Raw genomic sequence first — 11690 nt, forward strand, 5'->3', positions numbered from 1 at the left:
ATTTTCTCTTTTAAGATACATCATTCCTCAGCAAGCGGTTAGCTTAGAAATGAGGTTACTCCATGAAAGACTTTTGTGGGTGCGTTCATGTCAGAGGAATCAGGAAATAGATCAGCTGCTGCGCACTGACTCATGCCTTTGCAGCTTCTCCTTCATGCATTGCAGTGAGGCCAACCCACCATAAGCACCACCTTTTCCATCACACATTTAAGACCTATTTGGTCTGTAATAATTAAAGAAACCCGCTAGCTTTCTTGTGATTTTGTGGTGGTATTTAACAGTGATCTCCCAGTTTTCCCTATGGGAGCACAGTTAGGGCAAAGCCACCCTCAGAAGTAATGGATGAAAGGAGTGTTCTCTTGCAGAAAGTACCACTATCTTTGTTAATGCCAGACAACAAAACACTTTGTGCAGGAGCTGTGATGGGCTTCTGCCTCCCTGTACCTTGGAAGAAATAGGCTAGATGGGCCCCGCTGGAGCTTTAACACACAGCACCAGGGACAATAATTTGTTCACAATTTGTGCTTAGACGTGTAGGCTGCGCCTTCTGGCTTTCCCATAGGAAACAAATGATGATAAACAGCATGAAGCAACGACATTTAGCTGTGCTTTTATATTGCCTTTTTGATGATTTTGTTCATATTGTGAGAGCCCCTATGCTTTTTCAAGTTCTTCCCTTTACTCTGAAGAGACAACTAGCCTGTGTCCATAACTGAACTGACTACTTTTTACCCTCTATGGTATTTTAATAGTCCAGCCAGTTGCTTCATCTTATCAGTGCTGTTCATTCAGATTGCTATGGCTTTTTCTGTGGACCTCTCCAATGTTTCCAGGTCTCACTAAATGGCAACACAGCCTTCTGGTGTATCAGCTACTCCTCCCAGCTTTGTCTTATCAGTATTCTTGCTGAGGGTGTACTCTGCACTCTGTCCCTTTGTCCAGATCACTGCTGAAGGTATTAAGTGGGACCAGACCCTCATGCCACTGAAAAGTATGGGCCAGCCACGCTAGGCTGCCTCCACACTATCTGCCCAGCAGAGACGTTCTTAACTGCAGCAGTAGTGAGTATTTCTTCATCCTGTGTCACAAAAGTTTCCCGATGTTTAAAGTTTTGGGGTGGATCCCTTCCTTTTCTACAAAGATTGCCAATTGTAGTGCTGATTTTCTGAGTAACAGTCCAATAGGCACTAGAGCAGCACCAGTAACTCTTTTTGCAGATGTCCTCTTGGCTCCCTGGGGAGCTGCTGCAGTGCTGCACGAGGATGGCATCGCTTTTGCACCTTCAGGGATGCCTGCAGGAATGGATATCTCAGAGGGTTAGGCTTCAGCCAGTCTCATTGTCCTTGCTAGGCACAACTTCAGGGCTGGTTTCAGCTCCCTCCTGATCAGCTCCATTGCAATACTGTTGTGCTGCCTCTCTCCTGCTGATGATCACCAAGGTTACAGCCTGTGGCTCCAGAGCTATGTTTTGGCCTATCAAATGTTATGCATGAGTCTGCTTGTGCTGGAAGAGGACTCTCCCTTCCTTCACTAAGACTAATTTTACTACAGGTTTTCAGTTACTGAATGATAATTTCACACCACTCTTATATTTTATCCATAGGAAGAGAGTACCAGCACCGACCCAACAAGAGCTTCTCACAGGTGAGAAAGACAAAGGGCAGTGAGTTTTCTTGTCAGTGCTGGAGACTTGTCAGTGCCTCAGGCCTTGTGGAAGTACCAGATACACTTCACTGCAAGAAGTGTCAAAAAGATGCTTTTAAACCTCCACCAGAAATAGGATGTAGAGTGGGTAGTGCATTACAATGCACGGTTTTGCTCTAATTATTTATAAGAAATCCTTTCGTTATAAATAGTTTTTCAGTTAAATGTATTGCTAGCATTACCTTATTACTTATTCATAATTAACTAAATCACAGCAGATGTCTATGTTATGATCATTTCTATACACCGTAAATTATTCAGAAGATATGTTGGTCTTGTCAGAGTACTTGGTACGTGTAGATGAGACAAAGGAACTCTCTGGGCCTGGGAAGGGGGAAGTTTTTTTGTCCCGAACCTTTCCATAAATGTGATTTCAGAAGAACAGGGAAGTAGAGGGACAGGGGGTGAGCCCTTGGCCCATCCTCCTTCACCATCTGGGTCCTTGCGGTGTCAGTCACCACAGGCTCACCAAGGATCTGGATGTTGAGTATTTGGAGGAGTTTTACTTGGTGGTGCTGGAGGAAGCTAGAAGACTCCTGATGGAAGAGCACTGGCTCTTTTGGTTTGCTTGGCCAGTTAGCTCAGTTTGTCAGACAGCAATGAAACTGCTATGTTGCCTTGGAGAGTTCCTCAGTGTTGCAGGGAGGGTGGCAGGAGGGGAGAGCTGCAACATGATGCTTGGTGGCCAGCAGAGCAGCACAGAGTAGCAGCAGCTGTGGCCATTAACACCTCGCTTCCTCTGTTTCATTCTGTCTGAACCTTCACCCAGCTTTGCGTTACACTGACCACCTGTAGCAGTTTCCAGAAGAGTCGAGACCCCCGGGAGATTATTAAAACAAAAAGAGGGAAATACTTTGTTTAAAATACTGTGGCTTGGACATACAGATTTTAGTGTGGCAAGACATCCCCACCTGCTGCCATGTACAGCATACTCCTTCATGCTGCTGGGCATTGCTTGTACTGGGGAAGGCATGCAGTGCATCCAGTTTAGCAGTGCAGCCCCTACTTGATATGTGCTGAGCCACTGGGTCTGATGGAAAACCATGCATGTATGTGTGCAGAGGGTGGCACAAGGGGAGTGCTGGCTAACAGACCAAGGAAGGGAAGGGCCATCAGGACAAGTGTGGTATGGGTTTGTCTTCAGCTTGTTTTAGAACCCCCCTTTGCTTCTTCCCCCATCTCCATTCTATGGTTACAGAAAGCTTAGTGCAGAGGTGTGGGCTTTCCTCTTTTCTTCACTACTCCTCTGTGTTAACCTGCATCTGATATTCTTTTCTTAATAAATAAATAATAAATAAATAAAAGGGGTGGGAGAAACTAGTTTTGAAGGTCAATAACCCATCTATGCCTGTACATGCTGCTGGTAAGGGCAGGAGAGGACATGGTCTCTGCCTTGTGCCCCTGGGAGCCCAGGCTCCCCTCTGGGCACAGCATGGCAAAAGGGAGTAAGCAAACAAGCAGACATCACCGTGACTTAGGAAGAGGTCATGCAGAAAGATCTTTGCTGGCAGACGAGACAGTGTGCTAAAGATAACTGCTTGACAAACTATATTTACTCTCCCTTTCTGGGAGGACTTACAAGGGATTTGGAGCATTGTGCTAATAGGAGTCATTCAGTGCTGAGATGGAGGCGGTGCCTCCTCCAGGCTTCTTCATGTTTGTGTCTTTACAAGCCATAGCAAGGAGCACCACAGAAGTCAGCCTTGGCTCCTTCTGGGAACACCCTCCAGCAACTGGGCACTGGCATGCAGTGATCAAATGCAGGCTGGTACCTATGCTCTTAGGGTGTGCTAGGAAACCAACAGGGGGGCAAGAGGACAGAGAGAACCCTCCCCAACAGTCATGATTTTTCAACTGATGCAAGCAAGCTTTTCACCGCAAGGGAAAGAGGTGCTTAAGATTCTGTGTATGCAGTAACCATGACGAGTACTGAAGTACAGAAACAGCTCTAGGCAGCTAGAAGGAACAATACCAAACAAACACATTAGCCATCTGCACCATCTCTAGCTCCTACATGTAAACACAAACACAGGCCCTGGAAAGGACTGCACTCATAAGGCACCTCTCAGCTTTGCCAGACCTGGCGGCAGCTGGGACCAGGGGACAGACTCCAGGCTGCTTCCCCTCAGGTTGGCTCTGGGCTGCTGGGCAGCCTTCCTGCAGGCTCAGGAGCAGGGATGGGCCACCAGGGTGCTCCTCCTGCATGTGACAGTAGTAGTGACACCATGGAAATTCTTGACCTCAGGGGGATGTTCAGAGTTTGCATTGCAGAGACTTCCTTTCCCAAGCCCTAGGCAGTGAGGGTCTTGTGATCCTTCCTCTTGCCTCCCCTTTGGGCACAGCAACATGCTGGGAAGGTTATAAATACAGGCAACCATTTGCTTTAATCCATCTCTGTCCGTGGAAATCAGCAGCTTAAGGCACCTCTTTCCTCAGACCCACTTTACCTCTGATTTCCTCACTTATCCAATGGCCACCATTCACAACGTTCATCTCATTGCCTCTCCCTCTGAAGTTTGCTTGCATGCCAAACACCCACTGAGAGCTGCCTTAATAAACAATGTCCTGTTGAGATGAAGAGGTGCCAGGGCCATGGATGGTGCTGGGGTAGTGGTACAGCTGCCTTGGGAGCTTTGTTCCCTTTTGTCCTAGCCAGTGGGACATGGGTGTTGCACTGCAAAGAAGAGCAAGCGGAAACGGTCAGACTGGGCAACATACTGCACCTGTATTTACTCTGGTAGAGGACTTTTGCTGTGTATCTAAGGAAGGAATCCAGGCCTTGATTGCACCAACCAGACCCATGCTCCCTTAAGTCACCCATGATGTACCCTAGCATGCAGAGCTGGGAAGGATTCTGCTGGGGCACATCTCCACAGTACCCCAGTTATCCTCCAGCACCCCATCTCTGTGCTGGATCTCAGGGGCTGCTTGCTGCCTGATCAGCTTCAACTCTGGGGCCTCCTGGGCCCTAGCCTCCTATAAGTGCTGCGAGAGTATTTGTGTGGGAAGGACTCAGTGGATTCAAACACTTGAGCCTATTCAGGCAGTCTTGCAAAGCAGCACTGCCATCTCTTCACTGCTCAGATGTGTGGGCAGGAGTGAGCTTGCTGTTATTATAGAGATCTGCACTGTCTAGGCCCAACTGCATCCTCTTGGGGAAAGGCAGAAGCAGGTGACACCCGAGTTGGGGGCAAGGATTAGGAAAGCAATGCAGGCTGGAGGAGAAAACAAACACACCCATGAAAGGGTGGCAGACCGAGCCTAGAATCTGTCACTGTCAGAAAAGAGCAAGAGCAGCATCTGTCTGACAGCATGTACTGAAAGGGTAGGAGCTCTTTGTTGGTGTGTGTGACCTTCAAGCCATTGCCAGGAATAGATTTTGGCTCTGATTTCAGCCCCAAGTAAAGCACCTTCTCCTGTAATGGTTTTGAAGCTGAGGTATTTCAGTTTCCAGAAGCAAGCAGAGCTTGCAGAAGGCTGCCCGGTGGCCCTGGCAAGGCAGCAGTTCAGTAAACAGCCAGACTCTGCACTTTGTGAATGACACAGGGATGAAGGGATCTGATGAGCTGCATCCCCAGCATGTGCTGCCTAGCACCAGGTGGTAACGAGCCTGTGTCTTTTCTTCTGCTCTGTAAGGAGCCATTACGTTTTATTTTTTTCAGTTTTCCCAAAGCACTGAATTTTTTTTAACAGTATAACTCAGCTGTTGTCCACAGCTCATGTTGCTGGTTTCCATACCAGAGCTCTATTTCTTTTTGAATCCCCCAGCCAGAGGAAGCGTGGTTTCTGAATCAAGGAAAATGGGCTCTGGTTCAAGTTTGCAGAGGTACAGGATGGGACCCAAGGGCCGAACAGCCATCTATTTTGCACGACAGTTGTTGCTTTCAAGCCAAATTAATCAAGCTTCCCTCTTTGATGTCTTGTCCCTAGTCTGTTTCACAAAGGTGGCTATGAAATATGGTCCATGCTGGGAAGCGGCAGCCCAGAGAGCAGAGGGTGAATGAGGCGCTGGGACGTTCAAACCCTGTCCCTGATATGGCTGTGCCTCAGCTACCTGCACCCCCTCTACCCCGGGAAGAAAATGAGTACAGGCCTGTGCAAGCAGACCCAGGTGAAGCACACATCAGGATAAGCTCCTGAGAGCAGGCAGAGGGAGGGAGGCTGCTACTTTTACTTGTTATACTTAAATCTTGATTTGCCTTAGATCTTGCCTTGAGCAGTCAGCCATAGCACTGCCAGTGAGACAGGATGTCACCAGGACATGGGGACAAGGCTTTGCATTCACCTTGTGCTGCTGAAAATGAGTATAAGCAATGTGGAAAGAGTCCAGTGTGTCTGATATAAAGCTCAATAAAGCCAGGGGATGGGCAGTTTCTTCACAGACCCTGTGAGGAAGCCAGGCAAAGGAAGCTGCACCCTCCTTCCCCAGGAAGCCTGGCCCTGAAATCTTCCAGTGATGGAAGCTGTCTTGGGGACAGGATGTTGTCCTTTGCAGCCTCATATCTCCTGCTGTTGTCAGCACATTTAGCAAATTCTAGGATCTGTTTTTCTCCCCTATTCAGCACACTAGCAAGATCCACCATAACCAGAGATGGAAAGATGCTCTGTGTGCACACTGTCCACAACTGGTAGGAGGACATAGTGGCATTTAGCATCTGCAAGGGAGGTGATAAAGCTGTTTTCTCCACAGGATGTCAAGTTGGTGTGGCAAACAGAAAGTAGGGCCTTTGTAGGTACCTGGTATGGGATAAGCATCCTACATACACACAGTAATGGCTGTGGCATTTTTGATGCATCCTGAAATATCTCATGGTATTGCTAAATTCATAGTGGCTTGGCAGAGGGCTGAGGAGGGTTTTTATTATTTTTTTTTTTTTCTGTCCTGCTTCTGTTGTTGGTTCTTTTTATTATTTTCATTAGAAACCACAGCACTCCTCTCTACTACTGCAAAAATCCCAGAACACTTGAAATTGCCTGAGCGACCTGCTACAGAATTCACACTGCTGCTCCCCATGCTGTTGAAAGCTGGCTCACACCAGGGCCCTTCAGAGCATGAAACCCACAGCAATGCACAGTGCCAGCTGCAGCCTCCCTCTGCACCCACAAGCAGCTTTCCTGCACAGGGCAATTACAAAACACACAAGGTTAGTTTTATTACCACATCCAACAGGCATGAAAGATGTCTCACAGACCTACGGAATAATTGCCAGTAGTTAACACTCTCCCCAATTCCTGCTCAGCCACGGTGCATGTTTGCAGGCCAGGAGGACAGGAGCTGCCTTGTTGGGACAGGGTGCATAGGCAGCATGCTGCTCTATCCCCATATTGAGGTTCCACTTCCCAGTGGCCACTAGCAGTGCATTGCAAGGGAGCCCCAGCAGTGCTGTGAGCTCCCTTTGTTTTACAGATGGTGGCTGAGCTCCTGGAAATTAAACTATTCTTCATGCGTAATGAACTGTGTGCGTCCTGCGTGGAAATAAAAATATCAAAAGTAGTGCTAAGAACTAATGCACGCCATAAATATCGGTGAGAATTCATAGTATTTTTGCATGGCCATTATAACTAAACTATAAATGAGGTTTTTATTTTAAGCATTTAATATTAATCAAATGGCTATGAAAATACAAAACAAACAACTGTGACACACTCAAGGCCTAAATAATAAAAAAGAAATGGGTGATGAATTCCTGTGAAAATTTAATTTGCAAAATAAAGAACCTTGCATTAATAAGACATAATTATATCATCAAATATTTACCACTGTTTTCTGGAATCCATTTTGTTTTTGTTCTACATCGTAAAGCAGTGGGTACAAAAGCCAGCAGGCTGGGCCTTGTCCTGACTCTTTTTATGCCACCAGGTCCCACACATCTGCAACTCCAGTTCTGGTGCTTTGCTTCATTATTCTCCTTTAAAGGCTCCAATGCCAAATTTAAGATAGTATGAACCTTTACTTCCTCTCCTCTTCTTTGTTATTCAGCACACAGTGGTGCACTTGTTTCAGTCCAGATCTCGAAGGAGTATAAACAAGGTGGCCATGGTGCTTGGCTGGATGGGTCTGGGTACGTGTGCTTCCCCAAGTTCGACCACAGAAAGCAGTGAGAGGACAAAACAACACAGAGGCTGCCGTGCTACCTCCTCCATCTGACATCCAAGTCAAGGCTGCATGATAGCAAGGGTGACATGGATTGGTGGCCATGCCCACATCCTCATCAGGAATGGCCCTTTTGGTGATGTTTTCCTTGGCTTTTGCAGGGTACAGTTGCTGCTGTCATTGATTCAGATACTTCTTGCTTAGCTCCGACAGTATTGAGAGATTAATTGAGTTCTTTGGTTTTTGGTTTTTTTTTAGGTTAATTTGGAAAAATTTCCTGATTATACATCTGCCAGTGCATTTTACACCTCTGAGGATTGGGTTGATTAGAGAATCAGTGAGAATGATTAATTTTATTCATAGAAGGAAGGGCTATAAGCGTGCTGCAAGCAGAGCCCACAGTTGCACTACTTCCTCTAATTGTTCAGCTGGGTCCCTGGCAAGCCTGAGCTGAAGCTGCACAGTCTCACACAGCATACTCTTCTGCTAGCCCAAGCTCCTGCAGCCCTGCAGAGCCAAGCCAGGCCCAGCCTGTCTGCTAGCTGCAAGCCTGAAGTACAGCCTTCCCACACAGCAGCAATCTTAATATCACTAAGGTTGGAAAAGACCACCAAGATCACCTAGTCCAACCATCAACCCACCCTCACCATGGCCACTAACCACATCCCTCATTGCTTCTTGAACTGCTCCAGGGACGGTGACTGCACCACCTCCCTGGGCAGCCCATTCCAGACCCTCACCACTCTTTCTGAGAAGAATTTTTTCATAATACCCAATCCATGCCTCCCCTGGTGCAACTTGAGGCCATTCCCTCTTGCCCTATCACTGTTACCTGGGAGAAGTGGGCGTCCTGCTCCAATGGGGGAAAAGCCAGAGAAGAGAGGAGGATGGTGGCAACCTGAAGGAGGTGGTTCTTGGGGAAAGGTTAAGAGAACTGGTTTGTCCAGTCTGCAAGAGTGGAGGATGAGGGCAGATTGGAAATGTGTCAGATATGTAAGGATTGCCACTAGACCAACTAGTCTCTAGGTAGTGGGAGAGGGAGGTGAGCTCAGTGAGAGTGACCTGGGTTAGGTCTGAAGGAAAAACATGTCTAACCACCAAGAGAGGCAAGCCCTAGCAGAGGGCTGTCCCTGTCACCGATAGTATATGTAAAAGGTTAAACAAATGCCAGTTGAGGAAGACAGGAAAAGAGGGAAGGGAAGGCCAAGAGGTCCTGGACGATCTCTGCAGGGCCCTTGAGCCTTACACACATTCATGGCTGCTGTGATTTGGGCTGGGACAGTGCCCAAAATGTCCAGTGAATTCCAGCTGTGAAAGTGACTTTTCAGCTCAGGTTGTGTGTTGTCCTAAAATGGTCCTTGGGTTTGCAGAGAAACAAAATGTGCTATTTAGGGCACTGACAGCAGCTCCATTCCCCCCAGACACATGTGCTTTTTAATATTTGAAATTATTTTCTGCAGCCCTACTTCAAGCCTGGCTGAGTCTTACACTCATTCAGATCAAAGATTCTTTACTGGCATTACTACAATGCTGGCACTGCCAAAGCTCACATATAGTACAAATTAAACGATAAGTTATATGAAATAATGTTTCATCCATATCCAACACTAATACTGTAAGACGTAGAACCTTGCCTCCTTCCTCCCCCAGTAAATAAATAAATAAGTAAATAAAAAGAGACGTGGCAAAAAAGAGCAGCCAGGAAGAAAGGATAAGTTATCCATTGTTGTGCTGGCCATTAGCTTAAGGAGGAAGAAGGGATGAGGTTAAGCTGAGTGAAGCCGGTGTGCACAGTAGGTCAGTTTAGTCAGTCCTGTCATAAATAGGCTTCTTTCTCAGGCACTAAGTTATCAAAGTCAGGAGATTTAGGGATCTTAGAGCTAAAAGGCTGTGCTTAGACCAAAATGTGTTTCTATGTTTTGTTATTTCAGGCTCAAGTCAACTTGCTCACCCTTTTGAGTTCTGCTCTGTGGATACCCTTCAGCTTGAGCTATGTGGTGGTGGTTGATGTTCATCTACTGCCCAAAAATGGACTAGAAGTGGAAAGAAAAATGGAATCTGTGTGGAAGAGAGTGCTGAAACTGGGAGAATAGTAGCACATAATGATGGCACAGGGGAAATTTCTCTGCCTGTCTGTTTCTGCCTGCCCATCCATCCACCGAATGCTATGCGCTGCTGTTTCCCCAGCTGGCAACTGCCCCATCCGGCTGCACCAGTGCCTTTTACTGCAGAGACATGGAAGGGGAGGTGTGGACAGGCTGCCAGGGGTGTGTTTAGCCCACCAACGATGAGCACTGCAAAAAACCATCAGGGCAGCCCACGCCTTGCTGTGGGTCTGTGCAAGGCTGCTTGGGCCTCTGCCTGCTCCTTTGGCATCTGGGCGGCTGCTGCAACCCGCCTCCCTGCTGACACAGAGGTTCCTCCCCAGTGCAAAAACAAATGGCTGAGCACCACGTGCTTCATTTCACACAGGGCAGAAGCTAGGGCAAGCCCTGTCACTCACCCGCAGATATTTTGGCAGCGTCAGTAGATATCTGCATGGGGAATTTCAGTCCCTGCCCATCTCCAGTGACAGCACGCTCTCTCGCTGAGTGTGGCATTTGCTAATCATTATTCCAGTGCAGAGAGCAGTTTTGAAGCTCTTCAGTCACAAGAAGCACATTCCTCTGGGTTTACCCTTCTCACGTTACTGGCGGTGGTGTGACCCCAGTAGCAATTTGCGCTTCTCAAGTGAGGTGGGCACTGGCCTCCCATGTCCTGGTGCAAGGTGGGCGAGTCCCTCCTTGCTTCACCTCTTCTGTCAATGGAGAACACTATCTGTAAGATAACGGCCTGCCACGCTGGGTACATGTTCAGAGTCAGTCCTGCACATTGTCGGGGTTGACATTGGGAACTGGCATATGTTGATGCTGCTGCACCTACACATGTGTCTGTGGGGCCTTAGCTGGGGAATCTGATTAATTTCAGACGTGCTTCTGCTGAAGGTCCCCCTGTTTAGTAAAGCTACCACGAATGTGTTAGAATAATTTTCCCCCCTTGATTTAGGGCTTTATGCCACAGGTCCTTAACTCTTAGTGGAGTCTGGCCAGACAGCGGAATGTGCACTTTGTATTTCTGAAATGAATGAGATGTTCACATGTGAAATGGACGGGTGAGTTTTTGGCAGTGCTGAGCAGTTACAACTACTGCCACATCCACTCGGAGCACGTTGGCACACAGCACTCTGGAAAATTAGGCCATGTTTCTCCAGTGCAAGAGGCTCATTGATGTGAGGGACATCAAATGCGTAAAATTATTTGCACTTCGCTTCTTAATAACAATAAAAGGATGACTCATAATTACCTTCTGGGAATATTAAAATCCTAGACACAATGCCCCTTGCATTGAACAGTGAATCCGTGCAGTGCAGTGTATTAAATGTTCTTCTTTATTACAGAACAGAGATGTCTAATAACTCCTGAGCTCGGATTTCACCGCAGTATTTATAATTCACACGCATAATAACATTTTTCCATTTAACGGCCGGGGGCAGACGCCACAATATGTTACATAGCCCCAGTGCAAATAACAAGATAGGATGATGTCATTTTGTAGCGTTCCTCTGAAGCAATCTAAAAATATTCTCTCGCTTTTCCACCTTTAATTGCAGCCTTCTTCCTCCCGCCCGATGCTTTTGCTCCAGTTTCCATAGGAACAGCTTCTATTGTATCCCTGACTGCCAGGGGAAGGATTCATGCAGATGTTGTCATCGATCCAACACCTTGCGGCAGCTTTATGGCGCATTGTCTTTGCGTTTCCTGCTCTCAGGTCTCCCTTCTCCCCTGGTGGGAATGGCTCTGGACTCTTCCTCCCGCACAGCGCCTTTGATCTGAACGAAGGGAAGGGGGAAAGT

The 11690-nt window shown here is 47.3% G+C and overlaps 1 long non-coding RNA gene across 1 annotated transcript; it reads left to right on the forward strand.

Moving 5' to 3' along the window:
* LOC107311417 lies at positions 1-11136 on the forward strand. The gene is made up of 2 exons (XR_001554060.2): positions 1-1644; positions 9730-11136. It is a non-coding gene; the product is annotated as an uncharacterized LOC107311417 (long non-coding RNA).
* The last annotated feature ends 554 nt before the right edge of the window (positions 11137-11690 follow it).

Source organism: Coturnix japonica, chromosome 3 (assembly GCF_001577835.2).
Source record: "Coturnix japonica isolate 7356 chromosome 3, Coturnix japonica 2.1, whole genome shotgun sequence".
NCBI classification, from domain to species: domain Eukaryota; kingdom Metazoa; phylum Chordata; class Aves; order Galliformes; family Phasianidae; genus Coturnix; species Coturnix japonica.